The sequence below is a fragment of the Podarcis erhardii genome (assembly GCF_964252035.2).
Source record: "Podarcis erhardii genome assembly, chromosome: 1".
NCBI classification, from domain to species: domain Eukaryota; kingdom Metazoa; phylum Chordata; class Lepidosauria; order Squamata; family Lacertidae; genus Podarcis; species Podarcis erhardii.
Window position 1 is genome coordinate 93,330,282 of NC_138497.1, and position 20,952 is coordinate 93,351,233.

A 20,952-nucleotide genomic window follows, 5' to 3' on the forward strand; every position below is an offset into this window, starting at 1 on the left:
TTGATTTCTATAATGTAGTGGTGAGGCATCTTGCTGCAACTCAATTGTTCTGAAATCACAAACAACCTGGGCAGGTGGGTGGGAATGCATCCCATTGTAGCCACTGGTGTACACTGGTGTCAAAGAACCAGAAGAGGTGAATATCATTGGTTGTAATGGTCAGGCTCTGCTGCCTTGGTAACATGTGGAAAGAGAGAAAGAGTGGGCAGAAAAACAGGTGAGCAGGAATAAGAGGAATGTCAGAGACAGAGAATAATGAAGGCAGCTGAGAAATGTGTGGAGTCAGAGATGAGATGATGATGATGATGATGATGATGATAATTTATTATTTATACCCCACCTAATAATAATGATGATGATGATGATTTATTTATACCCCGCCCATCTGGCTGGGTTCCCCCAGCCACTCTGGGTGACTCCCAATAGAATACTAAAACCACAATAAATACATCAAACATTAAAAACTTAGGTCTTTCAGGACCAGTATTATATGGTCTCGGTGGCCACTCCTAGTCACCAGTCTAGCTGCTGCATTATATATAGATTAGTTGTAGTTTCCGAGTCACCTTCAAAGGTAGCCCCATGTAGAGCGCAGTCCACGGGCAGGTAGGGTCTCAACCTGCATACCAGATGAAGCTGGTAGACAGCTGCCCTGGAAACAGAACTGACCTGCGTCTCCATGGACAGCTGTGAGTCCAAAATGACTCCCAGGCTGAGCACCTGGTCCTTCAGGGGCACAGTTACCCCATTCAGGACCAGGGAGTTCTCCACACCTGCCCACCCACTGTCCCCCAAAAACAGTATTTCTGTCTTGTCAGGATTCAACCTTAATCTGTTAGCCACCATCCATCCTCCAACCGCCTCCAGACACTCACACAGGACCTTCACTGCCTTCACTGCTTCTGATTTAAAAGGGATGAAACTGAAGAAAGAACATGTCTGATACTCTGTTCACATACAATCCATGATTTGGGTCCTCAGCATCCATTTAATAACTGTGCATGAACCTTGGGAAGAGTTAAGTCATTTGGATACATTGATCACATGACTATGCCCTTTACTGGTAGATATCATGTGGTCATCCAAAAATTCCACTGCCTATCACTGGTTCCAAACAGAGCCTTTTAATTGTACGCAAGATTGCGCCAGAGAGTAAGTAGGAAGGTGTGAGACACAATAAACAAGGCCAGCCCTACAATTAAGCAATAAGGAGACTGCTTCAGGTGGCAAATGCTGAGAGACGGCATGTGTTCCTTTCTTTGGGAGGATGCAGCTATATATACAACACAACCTGATCTACACCCCCATAACTAACCTGCTGTCCTCAGATACAATAGCCAATCTAAGCAACTTCAATATGTGGAATATCAGGACAGTGGGGGTGGAGAGAGAGAAGAGATCTTGTCTGCCTTAGGCAGCCCCTTACAACGAAGCATATGAGACATCTACAGTTAAACTGAAACCAAAGAGATTTCTGTGCTAATCCCTCCCAGTTCACACAATAGCAGACCTAGGAGTTAATGAATGACACAATACAAAAGCACAAACTTTACTCCCCCCCCCCAACAGCCACTTATTTGGGTTCTTCTCCACTGCTTCAGATTTCTTGTTGTAACAGCAAACCATCTGTGGAAGAAACTACCATCTAAACAGAACCTAAGTCAAAGGATTGGGAAACAAAAGTCGAAATCTAGAAAGGGTGTCATTACAGTTTTAAAAATAGAAAACTGGTTTTCTCAAAATACTCACTGCCTTTGCATCACTAGCGTGTCATTTCGAGGTCCGTGCTCTCTTGTAATCCTGTTGCAACCTGCAAGAAAAGAAAAGCACAATGAAAATAAAGAATGCTAAAAATAGCAGAACAGAGTAAAAATGAAATGGATGTTATGTCATTCTCCACCAACATTTAGCAAATGGAAACAGAGACACAATTCTATTCTGAAAGCTTAGCCATTCTTCAATCAACTGTCTTTTCCTGATGGTGTGTTGCATGGTGTCTTGGCGCTGAAGCATGCCAAACCGTCTACAGCCAAGATGTCTCCACCTTTAACGCACAAGTTTAATCTCAGAGCAGATGAAGCTGGAACTTGGGAAAATGACAACTCTACTGCAAAAAATGCACACAACATGTTTTTAATAAGGCACCCCCCAAAAAAACCCTCAAAAGCAAAATGGGAGGAAATTTCTTTTGTGCCAGAGACAAGTATTGGAAAATACTAGGTTCCTGGTAAACAGGGGGAATGTCTTGGAATTTATAAATCACAGATACACAATAAAAGGCAGTTATCTGTGAGTTTCTAGGAAGTTTCCCTTTCTCCAGTAAAGTATTTCCAGACACTCATTTCCAATCCTACATTAATTTTGCTTTGACTTCAGACACATCCAACACTAGGCAACTTCACAAACTAAGGAAAACACGGTAGAACTTCCTCTATCACTGTGTCTGTGTTCTTCCTTCTCCTCTCTAAGGGTTCAACAGAGATAGTTACCATGAGATAATGATCCCTGCCTATAAGAACTCTTGCAGACCTTGGGTCACTGTGTCCCTGTATGGAACTATAAAATCCACAACCCTACATACTAAATTTCCTAGGATGCAAGAGTCTTTATATCACACACTGCAGACTGTTGTTTGAACAAATAAATCAAAGGTGGGGACCCTGTGGCCTTCCAGATGTTGTGGGGCGGTTACATCTCAAACCACCCCCATTTTATGGCCATTGTTGGTGGGGCTAAAGGGAGTTGAGAGGCCAACATCATATAGAGGGCCACTGGCTCCCCCAGCCCAGATAAAATGTGAGTTCTGGGATTCTTATCTGAAGGACTGTGCAGAACAGACTGTAAGAAATAAGCTCAATTCATTTGGAAGCTTGCTGTTCTAGCTTTCGGCCAACATGTTACTTGCTGGAAAGTTTCTAGCACACATCAAACTGTGGTTACATGCCGTGGTTTGTTCTGCAGAAAAATACAAATTAGTTAACATGCACATTCATTCTCAACATCTAATTCTTAGAGAGTTATCTTCCTCCACACAGGAAACAGAAACATATGTGACCTTTGTATTGTATCCAACTCAACCAAACACAGCTCATTTAGAATTTCATCGCGTTCTCAACGGTGATTCAAAGCACTTGGCAAATAATCTTAAGGAATAAACAAATCTGAGAAAAATGTGAAACTCTCTGATGACCATTCAAGGAGCAAACACAGCCTGCATTGCAGCTCAGTTTACCAAGGGCCTCCAATTTTTCAAATGAGATTGTACTTGGAGAACAGAGTATTAGAATCCAGGTTGGGGTGTGATAGTACATCTGAATGTTGCCCCACACCAAAAATTCCCTGCCCACAGAAAGCTTGCTTTAGGAAAAGAAAGGTTCTAGCCTAGGCTGGTCTCCAGTGTGCTATTTTTCTATGAACAGGTTTTGTTTTGGTTTTCTTTACACAGGGGAACTTTTAGAATGTAAAATTTTCCACCTGCACTTTAAGCATCACATGATTCTGCTGACTCTTTGATATAGATACAAGCCTGAAGTGCAGAGAAGCTGCTGTAATTTTCTGTGAGTCTATAATTGTGCTTGATCTCTCAGGCATTTTACCTACCACAAGGTGCTCACATCAATAGAACTGTACAATGTGAACAAAACAAACTTGCAGTTAAAATAATTCATATACAAAGCAGATGAAACAGAGTAGGATTCATCATTGTCCAAAGGGCAATTTAAATAAAATGTCTTAGCTGATGTCTAGTAGCACCTAGATATGGGCGTATGTAAGCTTCCTGAGAACAAAAATTGAAGAATTAGGATAGCAAATGTATCTTGGGCAACTCCTCCACCCACAGATCCCCCAAAGCAGGGAGAAGGACCACTTTGTACACAGGCAATTTGAACTTTAATCACCTTGAATTATGCTTGACAGCAAAAATGTGTCTATTAATGAGCATTACTTTTGTGGACCATTCTTCTCTCCAAAAAATGTTTCTTGTTCATTTCTGCAGCAGTTTAAACTTCACATCAGATTTCAAACAAAGCCCTGTGTGGAATACAAGACATTAATAAATCCTGGAGCCTTCAGTCTTTGCAGAGTCAATGTCTACCTTCCAACCAGAGTCTGCAACATACAACCTACTTTTAATTTTGAAACCATACACCTCCTTCCAGCAACTCCTGCAGCCAAGCCGCTGCCAAATGCATTCCTCTGCTTTACTTTGGATCATAACAACAAGGCCAAGAGGGAGATCTTGTCCTCTGAGCAGCCCAGGGCCTCCATATACACACCCCAGGCTTTCACCCCAGAGACATCGCTTTGGTGCTGCTAACTCAGCAAAAACAATGTGGGAGGCAGCAGTATGAGTTACCAGACTCTGGATCCACAGCAGGTCCATTGTCTCTTGAGGCACACAGATGCTAACCGCAACCAACAATGTGCCCACTTTCAGCATTTTTCTAGGGTGTCTTCAGGAAAGCTGGGATTACTGAAAGTCCTCCTCTGCACTGGGTTAGCCCAGGGCAAAGCAGTCAAAGGAACATAGTGTAATCCAAGGCAGGCAGAAAGTAAAGTTCCAAAAGCAATGATCAAAGTTCAAGAAGTCCGGAAGAAGCAGGTAGAGGAATCCAAGATGAATATGAGGTCACATTCCAAATGTGCATGGAAAGAGGGCAGAAGCTTACTCTGGCAGGAACCTCTCACATTAAGAGAAGCTGCTCATAAAATAGGCTACAAGGTGACCCTCATATATTGTTTACTTGTGGCCCTCCAGATATCACATAAGTGTAACTCCTGCCACCCTTGCCTGGGATAGATGAGAGATGAAGTCCAGAACATCTGGAGACCACCAATTTTCCTCCTCTGCTTAAGGTGGAATTAATTGGCCCATGGACCCATGAGTAGCTCAGTCAAACGGCAATGCTTGGATTACAGACAAGCAGCACCTTTGAGAAATGTAGCTCAGTGTGTCAGGTGATATATAAAGTGTTGCAGTTAGGCGCTGAAAGCCCCAGTTGAAACACACATGTGCACCAGAGCCTTCCATAGGTTCTGGGTCTTTTCTTTTGAAAGCTCTACAAACTAACAGCTATAGTAGACAGACAGACAAGACACTGAGACTCTGATGTATTATTATTAAACATTTATAATATGGAAATTCCCCAACAGTCATACATCCTACTCCTACTGCTCCTAGTACTATGCCAACTAAGTAAATTATTTTACTTAAATGTGACAGTTTCTGGCTCGAAACATCAAAAGACATACCAGATAAGAAAAGGATAAGTAGAGGATGAGAAAGAAACAAGGGATGAATTCACTGAAATTATTCAGTGGTTTAGCATTAATTGGTTTGGGACACAACATTTAGGCGAACAGCAATGAACTATTTCCAAAGTAACAGATTGTAACACTCCTACTAAAGTAGAATAATCCCTTACCCCACGCACAGTTTCTCACTGTTACTATTTGAATATTGAATAATTGTGAAGTGCCACTGAATGCAAGAACATCATCTGGCTCGGTGACTTTTTGCTTTCTGGTTAGAGAAAAGGAGAAGCTTCAAGCAAAAAACAAGTAAAAAAAACTATGGCAACATATGGCTCTGAAAATCTCAGTCGTGATCTCTGCCCGCCCCTAAAGCAAACTAAGGCCCCAGAAACAGGAAAAAGTGCACTGCTTTCAAGAAAAAATGCATTTCAGAGTGGTTTTATATGTCTGGTTTTGATGTCCATCACAAAGAGAACACTTGTGCAGAGAAAGACCATGGCTATTTTGGCAACATAGATCTAGTTAGAGCACTCTCCCTAATGGGTATGTTTTGCAGCCATACATTCATGGGTGCTTCAAAGATGAATCTCATTTCTTTTCTTCATAGAGCTACCAGCTTGGTGGATCAACGGAATCCCTGCACATAGTGTATCTTGATTTCAGTAACACTTTTGACCATGTCCCCCAATATATTCTTGCAGAGAAGCTAGTAAAATGTGGGCTGGACAAAGTCACTTAGGTGGATTTGTAGTTGGTTGACTGAACCAGCTGAGAATGCCAGTGAGAACCAGTGAGAATGCTTACTAACAGTTCCTCATCATTCTGGAAAAAGTGACACATGGGGGACCACAGAGTTCTGACCTGGGCCAGCAGTTGTTCAACATCTTTATAAATGACTTAGATGAAGGTATTCAGGGGATGCTCTTCAAATTTGCAGATGACACCAAACCGGGAAGGGTGGCCAATGTAACCGAAGACAGAATTGTGATTCAAGATGACTTTAACAGATTGGAGAACTGGGCCCTAACTCCCAAAATCATATAAGGACTAATGTAAAGTTCTGCATCTAGGCAAGAATAACCAGGTGCACAAATATAAGATTGGGGGGGGGGGGGCACCTGGCTTGCCAGTAGTATGTGTGAAAAAGATCCAGGAGTCTTAGCAGACCACAAGTTTAACATCAGCCAACAGTGTGATGCAGCTGCAAAAAAGCTAATGATATTTTAGGCTGCATCAACAGAAGTGTAGAGTCCAGATCAAGGGAAGGAATAGTACCACTCTATTTTGCCTTGGTGACACCACACCTGAGTCCTGTGTCCAGTTCTAGATGCCACAATTTAAGGATGATATTGACAAGCTGGAATGTGTGCAGACGAGGGCAACCAAGACGACCAAGGGTCTGGAAACCAAGCCTTATGAGGAACGCTCGAGGGAATTGAGTATGTTTAACCTGGAAAAGAGGAGATATCTAAAGGTCTGTCACATGAAGGGCTGAGCAAGCTTCTTTTCTCCTGTTCCGGAGACTAGGACCCAAACCAATGGCTTCAAGTTACAAGAATGGAGATTCTGACTAAACATCAGGAAAAACTTTCTGACATGTGCCTTCAACCAGAAAGGTTTCATAGGCCATGTTGTATTAATATTTAAGCAACTGGTAACAACCAGCAAATCCTGGCAAACATCTGGAAAACCTATTGATTTTTCCTCAGGCACCACCAAAACATTATTGGATCTGTTTTGCTGCTTTTGTGCCATCAATTGTTATAGACGCTTTTCTAATGAGTTGTATGTGTTATTTTATCTTTTGAATTTCCTTTTATAGCTTTTTAGTCACCTCTTTGAAGCTATGTGGTGGGAGAAAAATCACAAAGATAAATAAATATGCAAATGAGTCGGTGTCATTTCCCCTCCCCCTCCCCACCAAAGCAGTAATGTTCCATTTTACACTGGGAGCTAAGTCACCTTCCTTATGAACTCTACGGCATCTTTCATGAATTGGATGGGCATCTTTGCATAAAACATAAGTTGACACAAGGCCTTGCTTTCTAGCCCGCGTATCTGAGACGGTTTCTTAGATACCAGTGAAAGCCCAAAGACAGGTCTTGGCTCCCCAAAACCCTTTCTTTGTAACACTTTCACACAAAGCAAGAAAGACGCTTTTGCAACAAAAGTGATGAGAAATGGAAAAAAATATTGTCGTCGTGCTGGGTAACACGCCAAACCATCTGGAGACAAAGTCATATAAGGGGGGTGATGGCGGGGGGAAAGCCTGCTACTTATTAGGCAGCCAGCTTAAAACTGATGATGTGATTGAATGAGATCCAAGGTTGTTGTCTTCCCATAAATCACACTCATGTTATACTTGGCTAGAACGGATGTGGTAAACTTGGGGAGAGCCCTTTTCTTCAGCACACTCAATTACGGGAACAATAAAAATACCACTGAGGCAAACTTATTTGGAGAGCAAATACAATCTGCCAGCAGCTCTGAAATAAATAACTCATCCACAAAAAATAGGAATGCAAGCAGACACCCAGTTCTAAAATGATAATTTTTCTCTCTCTCTTTCTCTCTCTTGTTTTGCCTTTTCTTAAATGCATCCTTGGTTAAGTGTTAATTTGTTTCTCCTTGTGGGTGTCTGATGTTGTGAGAATTAAAACCCAAAATATGATTATGCGTAAATTAACTAGTCTGACATGCCAAAGGTGATCAGATGAGGCAGTTGATGTGTAAAGTGTGTGTGTGTGTGTGTATTATGAGTAATAACAATAATAGAAAAATTGTCCTGTCAAATCAGGCATAGCCTTAATAACAAGCCAATGCATACGACAGTAAAAACTGTCATTTCCACAGCTATTAATGTAAATTGAACATTGGTAGCAGACACTGGCAAAGGGAGATAAATCACGCTTAGTTATATTTCAAAATATAAGTGTCAGAGAACTCCTTTACCCCCCACCTTCTTCTCTCATTAGGAACCTTCCCCCTGTCAAACAGTTCCACGTTGATTCTGTCACTTCTGCAGTAGAGAACTCCCTGATGAACTGATTAAGTGACAATTTCATACTACTAAACATGGCTAATCTGTGCAAAAGAGCGATGAAAAGGAATCGCGCAACCAAAACAATTCTTCTATTTATGTGAAACACAACTGATAATATTTTTTTGTCCATTTTTGAGGAACACAGTTTCACAAGGGAGGCTATGCGGCATGTAGCCAAGTTATGCAAGAGGGTACTGTGTAAAACCAATCCCCCCACATCCAATTAGAAGCAAGGGCACAATAAAAACATCATAGAAGACAATAAATGCTGTGCCTGATCAGTAAACTCACCCCAGTCACTAGTTAAGTTTTTGGTAAGATTTATTTTATCTCACGCTCATAAACCAGGTTCTTTTTTATTTGTGCCTAGGGCAGAGCTGAAATGGGGAGAGGGCTTGCTCCTTCATCAGACCCATTCGCTACAAATATCATCCTAAGACCCTTTTTCCTGTCCTAAAAAGAACAACCTTCATCTTTCCAAATCAATACCTTCCATGGCCATTCACTATACAGTGGTGCCTCGCAAGACGAAAAGAATCCATTCCACGAGTCTCTTCGTCTAGCGGTTTTTTCGTCTTGCGAAGCAAGCCCATTAGCGGCTTAGCGGATTAGCGCTATTAGCGGCTTTTAGCGGCTTAGCGGATAAGCGGCTTAGAAAAAGGGGGGGGAGGGGAAAAAGTCAGAAAAACTCGCAAGACATTTTCGTCTTGCGAAGCAAGCCCATAGGGAAATTCGTCTTGCGAAGCACCTCCAAAACGGAAAACCCTTTCGTCTAGTGGGTTTTTCGTCTTGCGAGGCATTCGTCTTGCGGGGCACCACTGTAATTCCAATAACCTGGTTGCCCTACTCCTCCTTGGAGAAACTAGCAACCAGTCAGCTAACTGGCTAATCTACTCAAAAAGCTCAGCAAGGGCATACTTTAGAATGTATAATGATCAACAGTTGCATTAATAGTAGGTCAGATGCCAAGGTGCTTGGTGGTCATGGCTCCATCTTGCCTGCAGTCTTGCCTAAAACCCCCAGTCCTTGAATCATTTCACAGCCAACACATTTGCTTTCTTTAAGGGGGGGGGGGGAGGCAGGACCACGCTCCATTCTACCCACTTAGATATTATGTCTTTCTGTGAAGGGAAAGGTGTTTTGGAAAAAACTTACAATAACCAATATTATGTTAATTTTTATGATGAAGAACTTTGTTTCATTAATTTTTTTTTATTACAGCTATGGATTGTAGGAAAGTTGTACTGAGTAGCCACCCCCCCCCCCAATGTCCAAAAAGCGTAACATTTTCGTTACAAGGAATAAAAAACCCATAAATTTCATTCTTTGTCGAGAAAGAGCATGTCTTTGCAATAATTATCAACATCAAAAACTTTGGGTTCCATCATACCCAAACACTGAAAATTGAGGTTTTCTAAACCTAGGTTTTCCACCCAAAAAAGCACATTTATATATATATAATAAAAAGGCATTTATAAAATCTTTTGAGTGCTGGTGTATTTTTTCCTGAAATCCTCATCCTCTTAATGAGCTCTGTGTAAGATTTAAAAGAGATCTCATACTTGGTTATGGAGGGGAAAAAAATAAAATGTACATGTGCCAAGGTTTTTAAGAGGGACAGGCATTGCAGCTTTCACGAAACTTTGGAGTGCTATAAAATTAAAACCATTTGAGACAGAGGGGAAGAATTTAAGAGGGTTTCTTTCAACCATAAGGGAAGGGTGCACACTAAATTTCACCAAAATATGAGATGGTGGGTGACATGACCATGCTGACATGACGTGGAATGACCTACCACTTCCTACCCCAGCACATGCCTACCCAGCATATTGCCACCTCATGTAGCTGCCTTACTTTGCCTATTGGTAGGGCTGAAAATCTGAAGAAGAAAAGGTGAAACAATATTAATCCTGCAGAGAAAATGCAGGCTGTTACGTTAATCAGTGCTACCCATCTTTCAAACAATATAAAGCAGTATAACTTTCAAAAGCAGCAGCTCACCTGATTTTTTTTTTTTTAAACAAAAACTGTCTATCAGGAATCAAGAAGTAAGTAAATATTTGGAAAGCATTCCTCAGAGAGCAGAGGTTTTTAGATTTGAGTCACAGGATCCATTGAAAAGAAAAATTGCTTCTGTGCATTGGGACGATGCTTTCCCTTCTGAGAACTTTATAAGAAGAAATGAATGGAGATAATCTCTTTACAAGATGTATCCATATGGTAATTCATTACTAGGGATGAATGTTTGTTAGGCTGTTTTTCTAAAAAAAAATACTTCAAGGTAGTTCTGAAAGTGAGAATAGGGGTCAGTACAAAATAACCTACATGGCAAATTGTTCTCCTTGCGCTTGCATGAAAACAATAGGATTCAAAAGAAAATGAGTCACTTCAAGCATTATATCTCGTGTTGTACGTTTAGTAACATAAAGTGTGGATTCAAAAAGAGCAAGTAAAAAAACATGTTTTCAATCTTGTGTGCCATATAGTTGCACTCATTAAGGAATCAGGACTGGCTACAACTTTCTGTTGAGTGTATACAGTGGTACCTCGCAAGACGAAATTAATTCGTTCTGCGAGTTTTTTCGTCTGGCGAATTTTTCGTCTTGCGAAGCACGGATTTTGGAAAAGCTTCAAAAATCTCAAAGTCTTCAAAAACCTCAAAAAAGGCTACCACACCGCGTGCTATGAGTTGCTCCTCGAAGTCAAGTCGCAACTGCACCCCCTGAATGCACCCTGGGTATTAATGGTTTTAAGAAAAAGGAAACAAACTTGCAAGACGTTTTCGTCTTGCGAAGCAAGCCCATAGGGAAATTCGTCTTGCGAAGCAACTCAAAAAACGAAAAACTCTTTTGTCTTGCGAGTTTTTCGTCTTACGAGGCATTCGTCTTGCGAGGTACCATTGTACTAGTAGTCAGATTCATATTGGCAGCCATATAATGTATGAAACATCCTGTAGAAATACTAGGCAACGTAAGAATCTTCCTTATACCAAGGCAGAACACTCAGTATTGTCTACTGGCTGGCAGCAGCTCTCCAAGCTTTCAGACAGACTTCTCCCCCAGACCTACTTGGAGATGCCAGGGGCTGAACCAAGGACCATTGCATGCAAACTAGTTACTCTTCCACTAAGCTACCATGAGACCAAATATCAGGTCTATCCAGCCCCCAGACGTTCTGTATATTTAAGTGGAAATACATAACTGTGGAGCAGCTTTAGTCATTCACTGCCCACTTTGAATAATAAGGGGGTGGGGAAAGACACATGCATTATGTCTTCAAAGAGGACTAAGGCTATCTGTGGTGCTACATGGTGAGCAAAATAATTATTATGCTCATAAGAGATGAGGCACTAAGACAAAGAACTAAAATCCCAGTTCATAGGCTTACCAAGTCTGGTAGAACAGCAGGCACCTATGCCTCCCTTATAACACACACACACAAGGTGTGACTTAGATGCTTCATACAAAGACTGATTTTAACTCCAGGATGGGAGAGTGTAGCTCAGCTGCCGGAAGTTTTAGAAACTCTGCTTTGCAACATGTTTTCCCCAAGATGTCAACTCGTAAGTCAGAGATAGTAATAATAATAAACTGAACTTGACAGGCAAAACGAATCCCTCTCAATAAAGATATTAGTGTATTTGGATAACCATCAAGGAGGGCCCTTACTTTATGCTGAGCAAAGCTAAAGCTTGCTATTCAAAGGAAGGGGGGGGGAGGAAGAATTATATTTCACACACAAAGTTGTGGAGGAGAAAGAAAATGAAAGCCAAGAAGGTTTGTAGTGTGAGGAATTCTGTGACAATTTCAGTGGGACTATTTAGACAAGACAGAGGATTTGCAGCACTGGACCTTCATTTTATGCTCTTGATAGGTTTACCTTTCAGGGCTCCAAGCCAGAATTCTGCAGGGTCAGTTGTCTGGCTTCAGATTCTATTGGTTAGATTAATCTGCAATAGAGTTTAAATGCACTGTAACACTAAATCAAGAATTACAAGAAGCCCTCCTCCCTGGAGCCCAAGCTTTTTCATTTCCTTTCCTAAAGCGATCCAAGTTTGTCCAGCTTACAAGATAAAGTTGATTCAATTAGATGAAAGAAGAGTTTGGGAAGGCAGGAGTTCTGTCATCTCCTGAAAACAGACTTCCTTTTGCACCTTCAATTAATAATACATGCATTTTGCCACAAGCTGTTTGGGATTTGCGTGCTTTATTCTGATTGCAGCATTTGGATTTCTGCAAAATGTGAAATCTTTATTCTCAAAGGTCAAGCAGCAAAAGAAAAAATGCATTATAGAAAAATGGGACACAACTAGAAACCCCATGAAGGAGAGGCAGCTGTGCAAAATAGAGGTTCTGCCTCATAACTACTCATTCCAGTGACATAAAATAATAAAAGTAAAATCAGACCATATCCGAAGAACTTTTGCAGCCATCAGGAGCACCTAAGGTTTCTCTACTGTTGCAACAAAATATCAGCCGTGGGTCAGTTACTATGAGAGGGACTTTATAAACATGAGCTAAACAATCCACAAATAGCAGCCTTTGTCCTAGCAAATTTCACTTCCCTTGAGCTCAGTTATTTGGAATTCCACTCCTTTGTAAAAAGGACTGAATCATACAGAGAACTCCATTGTGGAGCAAGTGCGTTTTCTGTGGCTGAGAGGCATTTTCCTTTCGGCTCATGGAAGACTAACATTTTTAATGCTAATGAGGGATAGGGATGTGCCCTGGGAGATGAACATACTGTGCATATCCCCCCAAAAGAGTTCTGTCGCTTGGAAGTAGCATGAAAATAAAAGTAATTCCTGCATGATGCGTGTCTTTAGCCAGATTGGTGTCTCTAGCCAAAATGCCCATCAGAGTACCAGTCAGACTACCAAATACACCCCTGCTCACATTGTTTTCTCTGGGTACCATCAAGAAAGATTATGCAGTATTCTCAGATGCCTGAACAGAATATAATCAAGATGAGTACAGGAATGACTGACAGCTAGAATAGAAAACAATTTCCAAACAGCTGCTGGAGTAATTTAGAAGTTTAGGATGAAAATTCGGATCCCTGGAGAAAATATGAGGAAGACAGAGCTACTTTGCTTTGACATCAGTAGAGCTGAAAGTGAGAACTACTCTATCATGTTATTTCAGGTCAAATCCTTTTCTTTCATTCTCTTATTGATATCTCTACATCAGAGTTACATATCCATAGCCACATCTTTAGATCTGTGATCTTTCAAATGATGCTTATGCTCTAAGAAATCTTGATGCTCTAAGAAAGGCTAATCTCTTTCCAGAAGACAGGCAGCAGAAACCTTTTGAGTTTGTTCCTGGTTTTGCCAATGATTTTTTTTTATCATTCCTAACATGTTCTCAAGTCAGAGCAGTCATGCAGGTTTGCCTTTCTACATCTAGAATGATTAAAAAAAACCAAAATAACCAAAATAACACGCCCTCTAATACTGTAAAAATACTGTGAGCAATACACAATTATTAGAAGTGAGCCAAGAGCCAAGGAACACACAGAAATCCATCAGAACCAGGAGATGTGATTGCTAAGGCAAGATCCCAGGCCAACAAGCCAATTTTACATAGCCCTTCCTGTCAAGGACACAACAATGCCAGCTTGAGTAGGCAGAAGTCGTGCAAAGCTCACTGCTAGGAACACACTCCCAAGTTCAAACAGCTCACCACACAGGGGAGATGCGCAAAAGCCCAAAGTCCCTAGTTCCAATCTTAACAGCTCCTAAGACAAATCCTTTCTAACCCTTACAATGCTCAAGAGACCTGGCATTGAGTTAGACAAGTCTGATAGGGAAATTCTGCTGGTGTTCTAACATGGGAAGCATATTGACTGACCAACCTAGGGAGCCACCCATATGATACAATTCCAGTTGTTATCCTTCAGCACAGATAAACATCATTCTTTTTTAAAAATATTGGGAGTCCAACATAATGATCAATTTTCAGCCTATCTCTTAACCATAGTTTAGTACTGTGTGATAGGAGTCTTGGGCTGATGTGCTCACCCCCTCCCCCGAAGAGAAGTTGAGAAGTGTCTGCATCTCATTTTTCATTATCTCAGTTAACAAGAAGGGCAAGCTGTGGGTTAAATTACTGTTCAAAGCATGGTTTATACTCCTACCTTGTTATAATTCTACCTTGTTCAAACCATAGCCTGAGCTAGCCACAGTTTGTCCTTTCCAGCTCATACTTGGTCATTCATGTAATGCTAAACCATGGTTCAGGGACTTAAATGGGCCAGTGTGGATGGAGGAACTTCTAGTGGCCAACAAGATAAGAGGTGTCAAAGGAAGCACTTTTAGAAAAAGGCTTCTCTTTCTTCCAGCACTTTGCAGCAGGCAAGTCAATTGTATCTGAACAAAAAAGACTCCTGACACTTCCTAAAAAGAAATACAGTGGTACCTCGGTTTACGAACTTAATCCGTTCCGTAAATCCGTTCTTAAACCGAAACCGTTCTTAAACCGAGGCACGCTTTCCTTAATGAGGCCTCCTGCCGCCGGAGCCCTTCCACCGTTTGGATTCCGTTCTTACACCGAGGTAAAGTTTGCAAACCGGGACACTACTTCCAGTGATGGAGGTGCCAAACTAACTTCTTTGCATTTAATGCATGGGTGGCATTAGCCCAAAAGAGTGCAGCAATGTTTGGCAATATGCTCTTCTCATGCATTCAAGACTGGTTCTAGACTGGTCCAAGATGGGGTCATAAAAGGTGAACATCATGGTGTGCTTCAATTCTGAACAGGGGACACGATGGCAATCAAGAGGTGAAGCGGTGAAGATTTGCTTAATATTTCCCTACATTTCCCTAGTTTTTAATTGAATTTATGTTTCAGGAAAATTGCCTCAGGTGCTCCCGTGTCGAAACAGTGAGAGGCCATTTTCACTATATTTGAAGCTTTGAACTTTGTTTATCATTGTCTACACACTGATATCAGTGCCCCTCTGAGTCTTTTTGCAGCCATCAGATTAGAATAATGAATACCTATTTTACAGAGCTCATTTTGATTAAATGAAACATACTGCATGATGTATTCCTCTCACAGTAAAGTGACATCTGAGAGTGCAATCCTGCACATGTCTACTCAAAAGAGTTAATATTTAAAAAACAGTATTTTCCAATCCTAAAAAAAAGAATGCATTAACTCCTTCAGAAGAAAAAAAAAATGGCAGGCACAGCAGTCCAATTGTATCCTCATGAAATCTCATTAATTGCGTGTGTTGGGAGACTCCTTGTATTTAAAAAGAAGGAAGCAACATAAACTGGATAATTATGCCACAAAGGAATAAATCTGTTTTGCTTTGCTCATGGTTTTGTTAACGTCAGTAAAATTATTGGTCCATATCTGCCCTTGTGCAACATCAGTGGCTTTGATATTTACACAATAAAACAGCTAAATTTACACTTGGGATAAAATTCATCCCATAAACTGAACTTGGCCTGAAAGCACACTCCAAATCAGTAAAAGGGAAATTATTCAATTTACACGGACTCAAGAGAAAGTGAAATTCATATACAACTGTGGTTCCCAAAGTCCCCCCCCCCAAAAAAAGCCTACTTGAAAATTGCTGATGGTCTTGGCAGACCCCTTAATGATTTTTCTGCCTATTGCAGTAATTGTAATGCCCTACAGAAGCTGTATGATTTTAATAGTATTTTTTTATTGCTTCTTTTATTTCTTTTTTTTTTTTTTTAGTCTGCTACAATTTGCATTCCATATAAGGCTATTTAAGAACTAAAAGGAGCAACAAAGATACATTTAAAAATCAATATGAATAATCAAAGCAGTCAGGGCTGTGGACCACCTGTATGAAGTTCATGGACCACTTCTGGTCTATACATCACAGTTTGGGAACCTCTGGGATACAAAATTGGGGGCAGGAGAGGCAACTAGTCTGTGTACCCAAAGTTGTGTAGAACTAAGAAGATTGGGAAAATGTACTGTATCTTTAAAATAAGACTGCTTTTGTCTTGTTCCATGAAACTTTCACAGAATAAAAATAGTATTCTGTACCAATGTTACCCAAACTCATAATTACATGCTTCAAAATATGTCTCATATATATCTATATCATCTATATCTATATCTATATCTATATATATATGTTGCTTGATTGTAAGAAAATCTCTAAGCAGTTTACAGTAAATATTTGATATCATCAATAAAAAGTGGTTTAAAAAGAATTAACAATGTTTTTAAAATAATTAAATTCAGCAGTGAATGTGCCAAGTGCATAACAATTGGGTGCAATATCAACTGATTGTTTATCTCAAATGTAAGGCTCAAAGTACAAACAGAACTAGAGAAATGCATCTAAAGGGGCTCTTTTCCAGTTGGTTACAGCATGGTCTGGTAAAGCCAAGGTTGCAGGTTTGATCCCCATAAAAGGACAGCTGTATATTCCTGCATTGCAGGGCGTAAGACTAGATGAGCCTCAGGGTCCCTTCCAATTCTATTATCTGTTTCCACATCCTATACTGAATGCATCCTATATTCAAAAAAGGAAAGCTAGAGTAAATATTTTTGTTGACTTTCAACTCAAGCAAAAGGAAGCCTTACTGCACTCACATGGAACTTGCTCCCTACTTATTAACATGTGTATCATAAGTACTGCTGTCATGAAGACAGCCACACATACTTTGTGAAACCGATCAAAGCAGCTGTCATCAAAAAAAATTCTGGGAAGGTATTTAGTAAATCCTTACAAAATGAATTAACCTACCAACTGGAATTTTGCACACCTCACAATGTAACCAAGTTTTGCATAAATACACCCTGTTGGGAGTGTCAAGTTTTTCCAACACCAACCTGAAAAAACTATTAAGTGCTTTTACTCTGAAACCACAGCACAGTTGTAGTTCCAGGAGTCTCTCTTACAGCTCTTCCTCTTCTGCTTTCAAGTGCTGAAGAGAGACAAGATTCTTAACCTTTCACAGCATCCTTAGCAAAATATACACTACTATACGTTCACTAATGAGCACAGAAGGCAGGCATGAGACTTTCACTCAGGAACATAGAAAGCTGCCTTATACTGAATCAGACGATTGCTGACACTGATTGGCAATGGCTCTTCAAGATTTCTAACAGTGGTCTTTGCTAGTCCTACTAGGAAATGCAGGTGTATCCCTGTTTAAGACCTATGCGGTTGGAATTGCTTAATTAAGCAAGGATAAGATAATCTGATTTTGGTTTACTTGTCCGCAGGTTCTGGTCAACTGCCACTTGCTCTATTCTAATTTTCAGTACAGTGGAACCTCGGTTTTCGAATGTAATCTGTTCCAGAAGACCGTTCAACTTCTAAAACATTCAAAAACTGAAAGCGGAAGCCTCAATTCAATAGGGAAATTCAAAATGGAAGCTGTGTCCGGTGTTCAGGTTCCGGAAGACAATAAAAAATCAGAGCATTTACTTCCGTTTTGTTGTTGTTTGGGAGCCAAAACATTTGAAAACGTAGCCGTTCAAGAACCGAGGTTTGACTGTAACAAGTTTTCCTGCATTGTAGCCACATTTTACTTATATTAGTCTTAATACCTACTAGACACGGGGGAAACTTTCATCAAAAGTGCATCCTAGCCCCTGGTAGGAGTTGTCACTCATGTTCAAGGCTCCAGCTAGCCTGCAATAAAAGCCTTGTACTGATATTTTGGATTTGTAGGAGAGGACTTGCTTTCCCCTTTCCTTTCCACACCATGGTCAAATATGGTCAGGTTTGAGAATGGAAAGGGGAAGGTGGTCACATGAGATATAGCCAGAGTGTGTACTCGCTCCTAACTTTACGTCCTCAAATGTTGCTGGACTACACCATCCCGACACAAAACATATGGAAAGAGGTAGGTTGGAGAAGGTTGCTGTAAAAACCAAGGAGAGAACTTGCAGGTGCTGGAAAAACGCAGCAAAGAGACTGGCATTCAGGCGGGAGAAGTCACAGACAGTTCCAACACAAATACTGAATTTCCCAAGGAAAAGGATAGGAGATTGAGAGAGAGGAGAAAAGGAAAGTCATGCATCAAAGTCAGACACAAAAGAGGCAGATTTAGTAACCTTTAGGGATCTTCCTCCTTCTGTCCCCTTGTGGAACATTATCCTTGCAACAATTATATTCTTCTTCAGAGAAATGCAGGCAGTCTATTCTGGTTAAAGCAATAATAAAGTTGAAGCTCCTTGTTTGCCCAAGCTCATCACCGTCTCAATTTTATTCATCAACAGGAAATGGTGAAAAGCCTACAGTATATTTTAAGTGAAATCTTAACCAGACTGCTTCATTTTCAGTCTTATTTTTCTCTTTATTTGTTTAAGCATATCTTAGCCAGTACGTGGTTATACTTCTAAGTATTTAAACAACAATAGCTGGTGTCAACTTTGCCACCATCAATCCTATGCACCATCATTTGCCGAATCCTACTGTTTCAATTTTACAGTGCTGGTCTTTTAAACCAGTTTTCTTTTAACACTCTTCCTTCTTTTGCATACCCGGTATCTTCAGGGTGCGGGTGGCAGGAAACAGCAAAAGTCCTCCCACGAACATATTGAATTCTTTCATTAAGCAAGAGTCTAATTAAGAAAATCATCGTAAGATGTTCAGGGTTTGAACTTCAGAAGGTGTTTTCTTGAAACAAGAGAACTGTGGGTGTTTGATCTTAATGGGAAAGAACATTTCCCTATCTGAGTTTAAGGGAAATGATTCAAACGAATCTGCATTCCCTCCAGAGCCTTCAGAGAGTCACTTTGGCAGCTTATCGTGGAGGGCATCAGTCTGGCTCTCAGACAAGCCTTCAGTGAGTACACTTACAAGTCATTGATTCTCACTTCATTCTGCACAAGTTGCACTAGCCTAGCACATCCTCTGGAAAAGATGCACACATTTTGAAAGACTGGAGACAAAGCAAGGCAGCTGTAAATAATGTTACCAAAATAAAGCACAAAAAGTTGGAGGATTTATAGGGACTATTCCAAGCCAATGGTAAATTGGTACCAAAGAAAGATGTTAGAAGGTGAAGATAGTGGTTACAAACTGACATTCCAAGGGGTCACAGGAAGAAACAGATTTACATTTTTTATTCAGTGGTACCTCGGGTTACATATGCTTCAGGTTATAGACTCTGCTAACCCAGAAATAGTACCTCGGGTTAAAAACTTTGTTTCAGGATGAGAACAGAAATTGTGCGGTGGCAGCAGGAGGCCCCATTAGCTAAAGTGGTACCTCAGGTTAAGAACAGTTTCAGGTTAAAAATGGACCTCCAGAACGAATTAAGTTCTTAACCTAAGGTACCACTGTACTCTCTCCCTCCCACCCTCGTTTCAAAAAATTAAGCAACTCTCCCAAAGTTTTGGAGGTTTTTCTTGTAAAATGTACAATATATTTATATAATATATTAGACAATCTACTGGAGGTAGATAATGAAGGGGGAAAGATGACATTAACTTGAAGAATCAGAGCAATGGCAAACTATCTGAGCCACACCAACCTCCTATAAAGTGGCACAATATTAGGATCTTCGGTGGATGCCAAGTAGCTTATCCTTGGAGCAGGTATTCTGGGATGCCTTAGTATGCCTAACAGCTTGTGGTGAGACAGAAGACAAACAGGGACTTTATATGTACAACACACCATGTCAACACTTGGAAAGTCTACCTGACATTTGTGGCAGAACATTTGTGTTGGCATGGAAAGTATGTACAAAGTCCCTGTTTGTTTTCTGTCTCACCACAAGCTAACTTTTGAAAAACCAGAACAGTTCACCATAAACAGGGCACCACTAACAATAAGGCCCTGACACTGATAATCAGGTCCCTCACTTCAGAAGGCAGGAAAGTTCAGAGCTGGGCCTACAACAAAAGCCTTAATATTATGCAAAAAGTGGTGTAGTGGCTACAGCGTTGGACTACAGCCTGGGAGACCAGGGTTCAAATGCTCAACCATGAAACTCACTGGGTAAACTTGGGCCAATCAATATCTTAGCCTAACCTACTTCACAGGGGTGTTGTGAGGATAAAATTGAGAGGAAGAGAACCAGGTATGTCACCTTGAGCTCCTTAGAGGAAAGGTGAAACATATTGTATTTTTCGCTCTATTAAGACGCACCAGACCACAAGATGCACCTAGTTTTTGGAGGAGGAAAACAAGAAAAAAAATATTCTGAATCTCAGAAGCCAGAACAGCAAGAGGGATCACTGTGCAGTGAAAGCAGCAATCCCTCTTGCTGTTCTAGTTTCTGTGATAGCTGCGCAGCCTGCATTTGCTCCATAAGACGCACACACATTTCCCCTTACTTTTTAGGAGGGAAAAAGTGAGTCTTATAGAGCAAAAAATACGGTAGATAGATGATAAGATACATATCCAATTGGAAGATAGTTCAGATACTGAACTTTTATGATTTTAGACCTCAAAACCAGCACTTAGAACTGTGCCTAGTAGGATGCGGGTGGCACTGTGATCTAAACCACAGTCTAGGGCTTGCCGATCAGAAGGTTGGTGGTTCGAATCCCCACGATGGGGTGAGCTCCCGTTACTCAGTCCCTGCTCCTGCCAACCTAGCAGTTCGAAAGCACGTCAAAGTACAAGTAAATAAATAGGTACCGCTCTGGCGGGAAGGTAAATGGCATTTCCGTGTGCTGCTCTGGTTCGCCAGAAGTGGC

At 40.8% G+C, this 20,952-nt stretch overlaps 1 protein-coding gene across 9 annotated transcripts in view; it reads right to left on the bottom strand.

The window, feature by feature from the left end:
- Positions 1 to 20,952, bottom strand: part of SEMA5B (semaphorin 5B) — a 363,675-nt gene that overhangs the window by 249,063 nt on the left and 93,660 nt on the right. For all 9 annotated transcript variants that reach the window (XM_081871152.1, XM_081871150.1, XM_081871157.1 and 6 more), the window contains one exon: positions 1,750 to 1,810. The gene's annotated coding sequence lies outside the window, so the exon portion shown is untranslated. The remainder of the gene's footprint in view (positions 1 to 1,749; positions 1,811 to 20,952) is intronic.